Source organism: Sorghum bicolor, chromosome 7 (assembly GCF_000003195.3).
Source record: "Sorghum bicolor cultivar BTx623 chromosome 7, Sorghum_bicolor_NCBIv3, whole genome shotgun sequence".
NCBI lineage: Eukaryota > Viridiplantae > Streptophyta > Magnoliopsida > Poales > Poaceae > Sorghum > Sorghum bicolor.
Window position 1 is genome coordinate 48,706,124 of NC_012876.2, and position 14,743 is coordinate 48,720,866.

Below are 14,743 nucleotides of genomic sequence, written 5' to 3' on the forward strand. Positions count from 1 at the left end.
AACTCCAGATGGCAGATCAGACATTTCGAGAAGTTAAAGGAATAGTAACTGATGTCCCAGTCAAAATAGACGATCACTTTGTCTACACAGACTTTCAAGTTATTGACATGGGAGAAGACGAGTATGATCCACCCATCATCCTTGGAAGACCGTTCCTCAGCACCGTTAAAGCAATTATCTACATTGGAACCGGAGAAGTCCATATGTAGTTCCCCTCAGAAAAGGTACGCTGTTATTTTACTGACCCTAACTATATCGTTGAAGAATCTAAGCAGGTAAGGAAAAGACGCAACCGCAACCAGAGGAGGCACATCATCAAGGACGGATGGGCAGACTACGAAGGAGAAGTTATAAGGTCAGAAGACGTAGAGTTTAAACAGAATTATCCAGAGGAGACTGAAGCACCAAGTCATATGTGGAAAATGAAGATAACTATACATGAAGAGGAGGCGCCACTGGAAGTACCGACTACGCCACCGAACGAACCTCAGGACGATTAAGAAAATGGAGAGTCCCGTTCGGAGGACTTAAAAACACCGAACGCCTTGCCGAGAGGTAAACTTGGTAGTTATCCTTTCCCTTTCAATTATTTCAACTAGTTTACTTAGTTAATCATGTTCGTACTATCTTAAAAATAAAAGAAAATAAAAATGCGAAAAACAGTAAGCCCCATGTGAGTATACGAGTGGCATAAAACCCATAAGTACATTCACTGTGGTGGCATAAAAATAAAATAAATATTTCATTTCTGCTTTATAAAATGAAAATATAAAAATAGGGAGTAATAATTATTAAGGAGTCTCAACATTATAAAGGCTAGATATTTATGCTAACACTTAATCGGTTCCACAAGCTTTGTTGTCTATTTGAGCTCCGCAGTATTTAAGAATCAAGAAGACTAGCAGACGGAGGACATTCTAATCGCTGTCAGAATGCTGCTGACTTTCAAATACACCTCTGCCACCTGCTAGCTACATCAAGAGAAATTACGTCAAAATTCAGCTTGGGGGAGAGCACCCCCATTTATCTCGATAAGTATTTCTATCTATCTATCTTTATACTTAAACTATATTAGAATATTAAAATACATAAACTATGAAAAACCAAATAAATATTTTATGCTTATATATATGTCTTTTGCTTAGTGTGTTTAATAAATAAATAAAGTGGCTATGCTAATCTGTATCTAAATAAAACTTAAGCATGGAAATGATGAATAGTTGCTCTGCCTAATTTGCACATTTTAAGTTCTCTCTCAAGTTTAGATATAACTGTTACAATTTAAAGCTTGCTCTAGACCTAAACTTGTGGGATGAAAATTTGATCTGAAGTCTAAGTTGTTAATGGGTACGATATGGGAAGGTTGAGCTACTGTTTATCTGTTCCTAGAGATGCTAGAATTCTGGAGAATTTTATCTTTAAAAAATCTTTAAAATGTTGCATGATGAGTTCCTGTATGATGAGAGTTTAAATTCCTACCACAGCCATATATACATGCTTGCTAGACTTTGAGCCACACATTTACTATTTACTGCTTATGAGCATTGAGTGTGGTCAAGCTGTGTAGACCCTTAGGAATTTGTCATGTGGTTAAATCAAGATTCACTTGCACGTTCACTCATATATGCTACTTCTATTCCGGAAGTACCATCCACATATATCCACCCATTCCATCTCCAGAATCACCCAAAAATATTCTACTCCTAATCCGGGAGAGAATAGCAAAAAATATTTCTGTTTTTCCCTTGTGAAATAAATGCTCAAGTTATCTTGTTACTACCACTTGCTATATTATCTCATGAGATGAGTGCTCTCTAAAAAAAAAGAGAAATACGAGGAAATAAAAAGGAGCAAGTGCTCGGAACTTCGAAAGAAAAAAGAGAGTGAGACGAGAGGTAAAAATGGACAAGTGTCCGACAGTAGAATTAGGGGTACAAGATACCCACCTGAGAGAAAAGAAAAAGAAGAGCATCTCATTCTCCTCATAAAGTTTCAAAAAAGCAAGAAAGGTATGTATCCCCTCAAAAGAGCAAAGTAGAATTAGACTTCCACCACCATTGTTATCACCATCATCACCATACATCATTCATTCGCCACACATGCACATCTTGATTAAACTCATTGGCTTGTTTCTTTGGATCCATGGTTTGACTATGCAATACATGTCTTGTAAGTATGTATACTTTATCTCCCACCTATGAGCTCCAGATATTAAAGCCTTATTAGAGTAGGGTGAGAGAGAAGACAATGTCACTATGCTTTATACCACAAATACTACATATCTTGAGAGAAGGCATATACCATCACTGTCTTGGTAAGGATCCAGAAATACCACAAAAGAGATCTGAGAGAATCATACAAGGAATTCTGAGTTCTATTTGAAAATCTGCAAAAACCCCAGAGTTATAGCTGATCAAGAATAAGAGACGTGGCACTTGGCTAGACTGTTCTATCTTTTAACTACTCAAGATAGAAGTGACGGTTACAAGTCCCATGGTGAAGGTAAAGTAAGTAAGTTTTAAGTCTTGACAGTTTACTCTAACTCAAAGAAGAGATCTTATTTAAAAGCATGTGTACCGTCAATTTTTAAAATATTGCAACAACTTATGATCCATAGCTGAGTCTATCCTTGCTCAGGGACGAGCAAGAGGTAAGCTTGGGGGAGCTTGTTGACGGTCCTTAAGTATCAAATTTAATTATCAAATAAATAAAGAAAAGGATCCAAATGAAATCAACATCTAGACTTAGGGTTTTATCTGACAGAATTCCACGAGTTTTGGTGTTTGTCTATTTCTGCAGGGGGTTATCAGGAAATACGGAAGAAAGGCCCACACGTCGGGATTACGTAAAGATATTAACGTGCCGCGCAATTATCTTACATCTAGAAGACTCCAGAAGCCATGAGACCGAAGCGGAGGCAAAACAGGGCCAGAGGCAGGGCGCCCGCCCCCTCTAGGAGTCCAATCAGGACTCTGCTTCGCGGGAGATCTCCACCGACCTAAAGGATGAATCTAAACCATACAATCTATACCAATCAGGACTCTTGCTCTGGTAATGATGTTAAGAATACCCAACAGTGGCCAGCAGGTTGGTGGCCAGATGATTAACCCAATGTTCCATGCAGATCGTGCACCGCACAGACACGTGGAAGTTTACCAGCAGGTGCCAGATCCGCAACCGCCTCATCGGCAAGATGCCGATGCTTATTGGGCCGATAAGATTGCTGAAGTAATGAGAGACCAATTTGGGATAAAACCCAAAGTCAACACTTACTCTTATCGGACACCGTATCCTCCTGCATATGATTTAATCCCACTTCCAAATCGGTACAAAGTACCGGATTTTACTAAGTTTTCTGGGCAAGATGATACATCAACCATGGAGCATGTCAACAGGTTCATCATCCAATGCGGAGAAGCTGCTAACAGGAACGAGCTGAGAGTTCGCTTGTTCTCGTCATCATTATCTGGATCGGCTTTCACTTCGTTTATATCATTACCTCCCAATTCAGTGATTACTTGGGCCGATCTAGAGAAACAATTCCACAAATACTTCTTTTCTGGAGTCCATGAGAAGAAGATCACCGATTTGGTCAAATTGAAGCAACGCAATGATGAATCGATTGAAAGCTTTGTGCAGAGGATATGGGAGGTTAAGAACAAATGTTATAGTCTGGTTCTAGATGATCGGCAGCTAGCTGATTTGGCTTTCTAGGGTTTGTTGCCACACATAAGGGACAAGTATGCGTCTCAGGAGTTTGAAAGCTTAAGTCATTTGTTGTAGAGAATTTCTTATCAAGATATCAAACCTTTTGTGCCCAAGAGAGCATGGAATAAAAAGGTGTCATTCATTGATGAGGCAGCAAGCTTGGATTCTGATGAGGAACCAGTCATCGGTTTAGCAGAGTGGGTGAAAAATAAGAAGCCGATGTCTTGTCCTTTTGGGCACAAGGAGCCAGAGAAGTTCACATTTGACATCACTAAGGCCGATAGGATATTTGACTTTCTGCTTCAGGAGGGTCAGATCAAATTGTCACCCAATCATGTAATCCCATCGGCTGAGGAGTTAAAGAAGATGAAGTACTGTAAATGGCACAATGCAACTTCTCACAGCACCAATGAGTGCAAAGTTTTTAGACAACAGTAGCAATCGGCTATAGAATCTGGAAGGATCAAATTTGACAGCTCTAAAGCTCAGAAGCCGATGAAGATTGATCAACATCCTTTCCCAACAAACATGCTGGATGCTAAGGGAAAGGCTAAGGTCTTGACATCGGAAGCAGCTGAAAGAAGTGCATCGGTGGATCCTCAGCATCAGATCACTACTGCCGATGCGAAAGGAAAAGGCTTGATCTAGGAGGAAACTAACTCAGGGAGGTCTCCCCGATCTGGTATTGTAATAACTCACAGAAGGCCACGGGAAACTTGGCAGCAACGTGAGGATCGATATCGGCGCCAGCAAGAGGAATATCATCGGGAAGAAGAAAGATGTCGACAGGAGTGGAATCGGCACAGGGATCACTGGAATTGCCCGTTCTTCATCCATTGCTGGGAGGAAAACATCAAACTTCCTACTGTCAGAGACTACCCAGAATGTAATGGTTATGATCGGTATGACAGATCAAATCGGCAGTATCAGAACAATAACCGCCGGTTTGATGGGCCGATTAGGGGAAGAGCATCGGTTCATGATCGGCTGGGGGGCAGGCTCAGCGTGCATGATAGGCTTGGTGATCGTGTTGAATACTTTCCTAGGAATCAAGAAGAACTGGAAGAGATGGCTAATGCGCGGGTTCCCGATGAGTTCATCTTCTGCAGGGACGCCAATACTTATCGGATGGAGTCAATGGAAAATTATCGCCCATCGGTAAGGCAGCAGCAACTTCCTCCATGGTGTCCAGAGGGGTTGACTAGGACATAGAAGAGAAGACTGCAGCGCGAGAGGCGAGAGGAGTTAAGCAAGGGTGAGAACTCTAGCAAGGGTGAGAACTCTGGCCAACCTGGGGATCAACAATCAGATCCTAAGGGGAAAGGGCCATCGGCAGATGTCAACATGGTATTTATGTTGCCAATGGAATTCCTTGCGCCGTCCAGCGATGATGAGTTGGAGTTTTCCGACCAAATAGCTCAGTTGGCTCTAGATCCGATGGCAGCCATCTTCGAAAAGCCTGCCGATGATGAAAGGCAACATCTTAAGGCTCTGCTTGTCAAAGGAAGAGTGGATGGTCAGCCGATGACAAAGATTTTAATTGATGGTGGGGCTGCCATCAATATCATGCCATATGCAGTGTATCGGAAGCTTGGACAGGGAGATCATGATTTGACCAAGACCGATATGATGCTCAAAGACTTTGAGGGCAACGTGTCTCCAGTTAAGGGAGCAATATGCGTTGAATTGACTATCGGCAGCAAAACCTTGCCGACAACCTTCTTTGTGATCAGTGGAAAAGGTGCTTATAACTTGCTGTTGGGGAGAGATTAGATTCACGCCAATTGTTGCATCCCATCCACAATGCACCAATGCTTGGTTCAGTGGGTAGGTGACAAGATTGAGATTGTCCTCGGAGACTCCTCATATGTCATTGCATCGGCAGAAGCAGACACCTATGAAAGAACTAGGTGTATTTCAGGAGAAGTTTGGGAAAAGGATTTTCTCAAAGTTGCCGATTATGAAATTCCACCGATCCAAGCAGTCGGTTCTGATGAAGGTTTTTAATGGATAGGTTCGCCGATGATGGAAAATTAGGCTAGGGATTCACATCGGCCGATGATCTAGTAGAAGTAGATATAGGTAGTGGTGATAAACCTAGTCCTACTTTTATTAGTGCTAAGTTAAATTCTAAGTGTAAGCAGCAGTTAACTGATTTGTTAAAAGAATATAAAGATTGCTTTGCTTGGGATTATACTGAGATGCCTGGTTTGGACCGATCAATTGTTGAACATTGGATTTCGGCCACATCAACAGCCAGCTCGCCGATGTAATCCTAATATTCTTCCTGATATTAAGGCCGAAATAACCAAACTTATTGAAGCTAAATTTATTCGGCAGTGTCGGTATGCCGAGTGGATTTCCAATGTGGTTCCAGTATACAAGAAAAATGGGAAGCTTTGGGTTTGCATTGATTTCAGGAATCTCAATAAAGCTACGCCTATGGATGGCTACCCGATGCTAGTTGCCGATCTACTGGTTGATGCTGCGGCTGGGCATCGGATCATCAGCTTTATGGATGGCAATGCAGGATACAATCAAATATTCATGGCTGAAGAAGATATTTCAAAGACTGCATTTAGATGTCCTGGTCATGTTGGATTGTTTGAATGGATAGTCATGACCTTTGGCTTGAAGAATGCTGGTGCTACTTATCAGAGAGCCATGAATTTTATATTTCATGAGTTCATCGGCAAGCTGGTGGAAATTTATATTGATGATGTGGTGGTTAAGTCTGGAGACTTCACAAAGCATCTTTCCGATTTGCGAAAGGTGTTGGAATGCACAAGGAAGCATGGCTTGAAGATGAATCCCAATAAGTGTGCATTTGGTGTATCGGCAGGACAGTTCCTTGGTTTCATGGTGCATCGGAGGGGGATTGAGATTAGTCGAAGATCCATTGATGCTATCAACAAAATAGTTGCTCCTACCAACAAGACTGAGCTCCAGCCCTTGATCGGCAAAGTAAATTTTATCAGGAGGTTTATATCTAATTTGTCTGGTAAAATTCGTGCTTTCAGTCCTTTACTTAAGTTGAAAGCCAATCAAGAATTCGTTTGGGGGAAAGAACAACAGTTGGCTTTGGATGAAATCAAGAATTATTTGGTAAATCCTCCAGTTCTGATTCCACCTCAGCAAGGGAAACCCTTCAGATTGTATTTGTCTACCGATGGGATGATCATCGGTTCGGCTTTAATTCAAGAATTTGAAGGGAAGGAACGTGTGATTTACTATTTAAGCAGGAGGTTGATTGATGCTGAAACCAGGTATTTGGCTATTGAGAAACTGTGCTTATGCTTGTACTTCTTTTGTATTAAGTTAAGGCATTATTTGCTATCGGCCGAATGCACTGTTATTTGCAAAGATGATGTGGTCCGATACATGCTATCTATGCCGACCATGAGTGGCAGGATCGGTAAGTGGATTTTGGCATTGTCAGAATTCGATCTGCATTACGAATCGGCTAAAGCGGTTAAAGGACAGATTATGGCCGATTTTGTGACTCAACATTGTGGTACAGTGGAAACTTTGGAAATTGTACCTTGGACGCTCTTCTTTGATGGATCCACATGTGACCGGGGGGCAGGAATCGGCATAGTGTTAATTTCCCCTCGGGGAAGGAAATATGAATTCTCCTTGCCGATTGTTGCCACATCAACAAATAATCAGGCTGAGTATCAAGCTTTGATAAAGGGGTTGGAATTGCTAAGAGAAGTTCATGCTGATGCTGTTGAAATCTTCGGAGATTCTATGCTAGTTATAAATCAATTGGCTGGAAGCTATGAATGCCGAAGTGAGGTCCTCATAACTTATCACGAGAGGAGTATGCAACTGTTAAAGGAATTCAAGGATTTCCGATTAGAGCATGTTCCTCGATTGCATAATAAAGAGGCCAATCGGTTGGCTCAGCGCGCCTCGGGATATCAACCCATAATAAGTACGATATCGGCGATCAGTGCCGATGATTGGAGGAAAGAAATCATTGATTATTTAAAGGATCCGTCCAAGAAAGTTGAAAGATGTAACACCCTAGGTGTTAAGCATGCACTTAGTCTCATCAAAGTCATGCATAAGCATTTCCATCAAGCATAAGCACCATGAGCATGACACTCTTCTCAAATTATGATTTTATGTGCTTCATTTCGTGTGTTTTAAATATGTTAAAAATATGATACTTGTTTCTAAAATAGAGAAATATTCAAATTAGGTTGCTTTATGTGTAAGAAGGATTTAGAATATTTTTGTGCAATTTTTGGAGCTATAGAATTTGAGAAATAGAATTTATACAAACTTTTCCAAAGTGAATTTATTTAAAACCTAGAGCTGAGTTTTAACTTGTAATTCAAATTCTATTTGGAATTTGGTCTTGCTTGTTAAAGCAAAGTTGTAGAGTTTTTATTTTGGAACAACTTTGTTTTTGGGAGCAAGAGGTGAAAATGATTTTAAATTGGTCCAAATGAATTTAGAAAGAATTTGGAGAAAAGAAATTCAAAAAAAAAGAGAAAGGGGCAGGCGCTGCTGGGCCAACCCCGCTTCCCTTTTGGCCCAGCAAGCGACCCGGCCTGCCTCCCCTCTCCCTCTCCCTCCCGCGCGCGGACGCGCCTCGCTCCACCCGGCGCCGGCCACGTGGCGGCCGTACGCCGGCGTTGGACGCGCCGCGGCCGGCCTCCAACCCCCCCTGGTCGGGACGCCGGCGCAGGCTCCCAGACCATTTCGCCCGTTCTGTCCCCCGCGCCCTCCTTCCCCTTCCTCCTCCGCTCGCACCGCGCAGCAGCAGCCGCTCCTCCGTGCGCCATTGCCGGAGAGAGCTCCGCCGCTCGTCGCCGGCCACTCCAAAGCCTCAAGCTCGACGCCAAGAGCACCAGAGCACTCGTCGTCGCTAGGGTAAGCTCGTGCGAACGTTCTACCGAGGTGAGAGTCCGTCCAGCACCGTGAATTGCTCGCCGGAGTTACCCCGAGCTCGCCGGAGTACTCCGCCGCGACGGGTCTAGCGTTTCCCTGCCTCTTTTCGCTCGTTCTTTGTTGCGCTAGGTCGGTAGGAAGGTGAGGAAGCTCGGGGAGGCGTTTGCGCACGCTCTACCGCGCCGGAGCGGCCTGGCCACGGCGAGCAGCGCCGCCGTGCCGCCATGCATGCTCGTCGGAGGTGTTCCGGCCATCCTCTGGTCGATCCAAGGGTACCGCTGGGTGCGCCCTGCTGCGGGGAGCACGTTGGTGCTCACCCCGTGGCCGGAGACCTCACCGCCGGCGAGATCTGCTCGTCGGAGGTGAGCTCCATCTCGGTCTCGCTGACCGGTGGGGTCGGGGACCCACTGTCAGTCGCAGGGGTACCCCGGTGGGTGTAGATCTGGGTGTGCGTAGCCTTTTTCGTCGGTTTTCTTAAAAAAATGTTTTCCAGAAATTGATTTAAAGTTTGTAAAATCTGTATCTTGAGTTCTACAGTTCCAAATTGAATGAAATAAATTTTGGTGTGCTCTATATTTCCAGATCTACAGTTTGATGTAATTGCATGTCATGTTGGAGTAACTTTTCGGTGTGAATATAATTAATCTATGTTTTTGCTAAACTTTGAAAATGCATAGTAAATAAAATATGGCTCAGAAAAATGTGAAACTTGATTTGTTGGCTTTGCATGTGTGTTTGCTCACTGGGAAAATATTGGTACATATTATTTGGTGTATAATTGAATTTATGGTAATTTAAAGGCTTGCATGGCAGTGCTTTATGATTTTTAATAATTAATTGGTTCATGCAATAAATCTGGAAAATTTTGTGGGTGTTTCTTATCATATTAGACAAATTTTAAAAATACGAAATCTGTTGTTTGACACTTATATCACAGTAGGGTGATTACACTCACCTTATTAATTAATCTTATGATTTTTGTGGCTCAAAATAAGTAACCAAAAATTATGAAAAATTTACAGTAGACTTTATGATTTGCTAGTAGTCTCCTGTAATTTTTGTGGAATTTATTGATGAACAGAATTGCATGTGATTTTTAATGGGCCTAGAAATGAATAAAGAAAACTATGAATGGTTGTATATATAGGTTGAATGGAATAAGTTGGGTTTGGTGTATCTTTGAAGCATCATGGAGGTTGCTGGTTGCATTTGAAAAATAATTATAGAAGAGAATGTAATAGATGTTTGATTCAATTGTTTATTCTTGGATGATGTTGGCTACCTTGTAATAAGCATGACCAAGTGCATTACCTATGCATCATAACATGACTCCTTTGGTACTCTCTCATATAAGCATCCACTCGGGCATCTCGCACTCCACTCATGAGCATATATGCATCATACAGGCTCGCAGGAGAACGAGGTGGGAACCGAGGAACCCGAGGAGCTTCAGGAGCAGGAACCTCCGGAAGCACAGGAACCCGGGGAGTAACTGCAGGAGTGTCCGGATCACCGACCCAGCACCTTTGAGAAAGGCAAGCCCCGGAGCATTCTAAGTCTCCCTATTCTCACTAACTTACTATATATATTACACTGGTTCTACTATATTGCATATAAGTAATAGGAGTTGCCTGATACCGTTGCTGCATATGTACTCCTTGTTATCCCTACTCGTTTGTCTACCTTGTCCTATGTAGATAGGCGCGGAGTCTATGCTTAGTTTGCTTAGTCCGGTAGAAGTCGGGTGATTCCCTATCACCTGCGAGATATAGGTGGATACCTGCTTGATTAAGCAACGGATGCTTGGGGACAGGAATAACCAAGTGTGGAATGTAATGGGAGACCGGGCAGGGACTTATGGTGGGTTGACCATAGTGCCCCTGCCTGTGTCGATTAAGGACCGATCGTTGACGGCCCTCTTGTCATGTTGAACGCATGCCCCACATTTAGCTGGAAGGATAAGTCGTTCCGACCGCGAAGCCTGAGCACTATCCGGGCCGGGAATCGGCCCGATGTACGCGCTGTATTGGTGATGGTTGAGGAGAACGACGAGGGCGCGGCGCGCAACCTTGGTATACCTTGGATACCTCGGTCGCTGGAACGGTCCTCGGGTACGGGCGGTGCCTGTCGAACCCGCGAATTGGTCCTGGATAGTGCAACACGGTGACCTGTAGCTCACTTGATCAGTGAGTGTGGTTTGTGTGGGGAATAAATTCGCCAGCTGGTTAGAAATCGATTCGAATCGCCATCGCTCCTGGATAGTGAGCACTTGACATGAGCCCTGTCCTCGTAGTAAGGACTATGGAACACTTGGGTTATAATGATGAATAGTTTTAAGAAATGCTATGATGAGGTACTATCATGGTCTCATACTTGCTTGTAATAGTGCAGGTGCAAACCTAGACGATAGGTAATGATACTTTCAACTTGAGCCAATTAAAAGAAGAAAGACTTATGTAGGTTATGTTAGCGAAATACTGCGGTTTTGCAAAATGGTCGTCAGCTACCCCACTATATAGCCTTCATGATCCTTGATGAGTCTTTATTTTAAGTTTATGATGGGTAAGTCTAGCTGAGTACCTTCTCGTACTCAGGGTTCTATTCCCATGTTGTTTTGCAGATGGTCAAATGTACTATGGTTATTGCATCCTCTGTCTGTACCCAGCTATGGGTGATGACTAGACCAAGGGCGATGGTCACTCCGTCTCTTCTTTTGCTTTTGTGGGAATGACCGAACTATGGCACTGTATCAGACTTATCGTGTGTGTTGTAATTTCAAACTATGAAGCTTCCGCTACTTGAAGAACTTGGTTTGTAATAACTTTAAGCACTCCGATGTATTTTAGGAATGTTGTAATCTGGTTGTACTTGTGGATGGCGACCGCTAAACTTATTACGATCTTGGCTGTTATGTGATGTGTGGTTTGAAATCCTTCGAGATTTCACAGACTACCGGGATTATATGGGCTTAAGCGTGATAGTTCGACTATGCAAATGGTCACTATTAGGCTTAATCTCTTATAATTTGGTCGGTTCTGTTACAGCTGGCATCGGAGCAAGGTTTAGCGAGTTACTGTTCATAAGTACGTTCTAAACAAAAGTCTAAACCGGTTTAATGAAAGATTTTAGTAATTAATAAAGATCAAGGTGTTAAACTAAGTTTTGGAAAACTATCTAGTGTGCCATGGTCATATCCTTTATGCCCAGTTAAGGACTCTAAGGTGGCTAGCTAAGTACTGACTTGGGGGTTAATGCATCATATTTTTATTTCGTCGCTCATACGGCGTGCAATAGTATGAGTGCCATTCATTTGAGTGGTAATGTATGGATCAATTCTTCCTCTACGCCATGGTAAGTGGGAGTTGTGAGAGCATGATCGGATACACTGCCGGTCTAGGGAAGTGTTGTCAGGTGCTGTGTCATGCACACATGTTGGTGTGTCTTGGGAACAATACCGCATGCTGGGAATTCCGTCCTGAGAGGCGATGCCGTCAATAGGGCGATGATGTGGGTAGTGACACATCGCATGCATGGACGGGTGTCTGTGTATGCGAAGTGCCTAGTTTTAAATTCCTATTCTGCACGATCATACTGTGGGTGGGCTGAAATGAGTTTTCTGCAGGTACCCTAACCACGTTCTCGCTTAGAACGCTAGTTACGTTATGAGAGAACGTTGTATGCCACCGCATATACCGCTTAGTGTTAACCCTTGTTTCTAAGTTTGTGAGATCGTAAGTTCGTGCATACATCATGTTCATTCCATATCATTGCTTACTTTCCCCCTTAATTTAATCTGTCCCAATTCTAAATAAAATAATTAAAGGTAATCCTCACTCTTACCCACGGTATTCCATTTGCAGCAGATGGCACGCACTAGGCTCACCGCTCGCAAGTCCACTGGTGGGCGGGCCCCTCGCCGTCCGTTGGCAGCTAGGAGCTCGCGACATAAGAGCAAGTTCCTAGAGGAGTTTGGGATGCCCACTTTGCTTTGGAGGGTGCTCAGTTCGATGGGGTATCCCGAAGGAAGGGAGCATCGCTACTATTGGGATAAGGAGCCGCTTGGTGATGAGACCCTGGTGGGGATCGAGGCAGTTGTCCCTACCAGTGGAGGAGACCCTGCTTGGGGCGGTTGGGTGTACGAGTCCCGAGGTGTCACGCCTTTCCACGGTGCCAGCAGGGCAGCTTTCGCAGTTCTGAGGGACCTCATGGAGAGGTTTCCACAGGAGCTGGCCCACGCCTTCGCTGGGGTGTTTCCCTGGGGTGACCCCTACACTTCGGTGTGGGATCAGTCCGAGGTGAATGCTCTAGAGAGGAGTGCGGATGAGGACCACCACAGTGACAGTGCAGCTATGAGTGCCATGTACGCGTTGATGAAGACCTATGGAGGCCTGGAGCGTTGTTTGGGTCGCTTGTCCGGGTCTCTTCTCACCGTCCAGGATGAGAAGCGTCAGTTGCAGCGTGAGTTTGACTCTGAGGTTGAGAGGCTACAGGCAGAGTTGGCTCGTGTGACCGGAGAGAGAGACCAGGCAGTCCAGAAGAACAGTGAGCTGAGTCAGGACCTGCTTGCAGTACGGGAGCAGAAGGACAGGGTGACTACTGCTCACAGGAACTGCGAGCGCATGCTAGTCCATGTGCTTGGACAGAGGAATGAAGCCTGGCACGAGGAGGACACTTTGAGGGCCCGACAGCTGGAGCTAGAGCAGTAGCTAGCTAATGCTGAGGAGTACAATGAGAACTTGCATGAGGAGATCCACCAGCTGCATAACCAACTCCACCCTCACCACCTGCCTGGAGCAGCTGAGCTAGACTCTGAGGACGAGATGGGCGCGGATCCCGAGATAGGAGCAGCTGCTAGTGGAGATGAGGATGAGGATGGCTCCGGCATGGACAGTGACCATAGCGAGTAGATGCTAGGGTTCTAGAGCTAGTTCTTCTTCTTATGTTGTTGTATGTTGCATGGCATGTCGTGTACTTTTGGATCTGGGCTGTGTAAGACTTTCTGAGTTGGTGCTGAAAGTCCAGTGTATGTATGCTGGCAAGTTGGATGTACGCGAACCTTGTTGCGTGAATGTTAAGTAATCTGTTAGTGATGTTGTGCGTGGATGATGAGTTGTTGTGCCTTTGTTTATTGTGTGAATTTATTCCCTCAGTAAATTCAGTATGGCACGATTTTACACATTTTCTACCGTTGATGGCAACTCCTAACGATTGCTTATCATTGGCGTATGCAGATGGTGCAAACACGTGGCGGGGGTAATAGCAATCCGGGCCTTGGAGCAGGTACATCCGGAGGTGGGGCTCAACGGAATGAGGACAGAGCACCAACACCGCCACCACCACCGCCTCCCCCGTACACTGCGGATGTGTTTTTCGCGCAGTTTCTGGGAAGCCAACGCAATTTGGAGCAGATGCAGCGCAACATGGAAGAAGCTTTGCGCAACATAGCTGACAACACCCGTCGTGGGGATAATCAGGGTGGCCGAGAGGTCAACCAGTACAGTTCGTTCAAGGACTTCATGGATACCAAGCCACCAATCTTCAAAGAGGCTTTGGAACCCCTCGAGGCAGATGAATGGATCAATACCATGGAGCAGAAGTTTCGTCTTCTTCGGATGACAGAAGAACTCAAGGCTGAATATGCGGCACATCAGTTACAAGGACCCGCTGGGATTTGGTGGTCCCATCACCGTACCACCTACCCAGAGGGGACCCCAATCACCTGGAGCCGCTTCACCACCGCTTTCCGGGGAAATTACATTCCTCCGGGTGTGGTTGAAATGAAGGTTGGGGAGTTCATGAGGCTGTCCCAGGGGACGAAATCTGTGAAGGAGTATCTACATGCTTTCAACAATCTCGCTCGCTATGCCCCTGAGTTTGTAAACATGGAGGCCAAGAAGATTGCTAGTTTCCAGAGGGGCTTGAATCCAAAGATGCTGAAGACCATGGGTACAGGGGCCAGGGCTACTTTCAATGCCTATATCAGCGACTGTTTGACCCAAGAGAACAATAACAACAACTACAGTGCATCCAAGTCTCGTAAGAGGGCTTTTGAAGCCGGATCATCTCAGTCCAGGGCACCAGTGGCAGGGCGACAGCAGTATCGTCCTCCTGCCCCGGGTGCTAGGTTCCGACC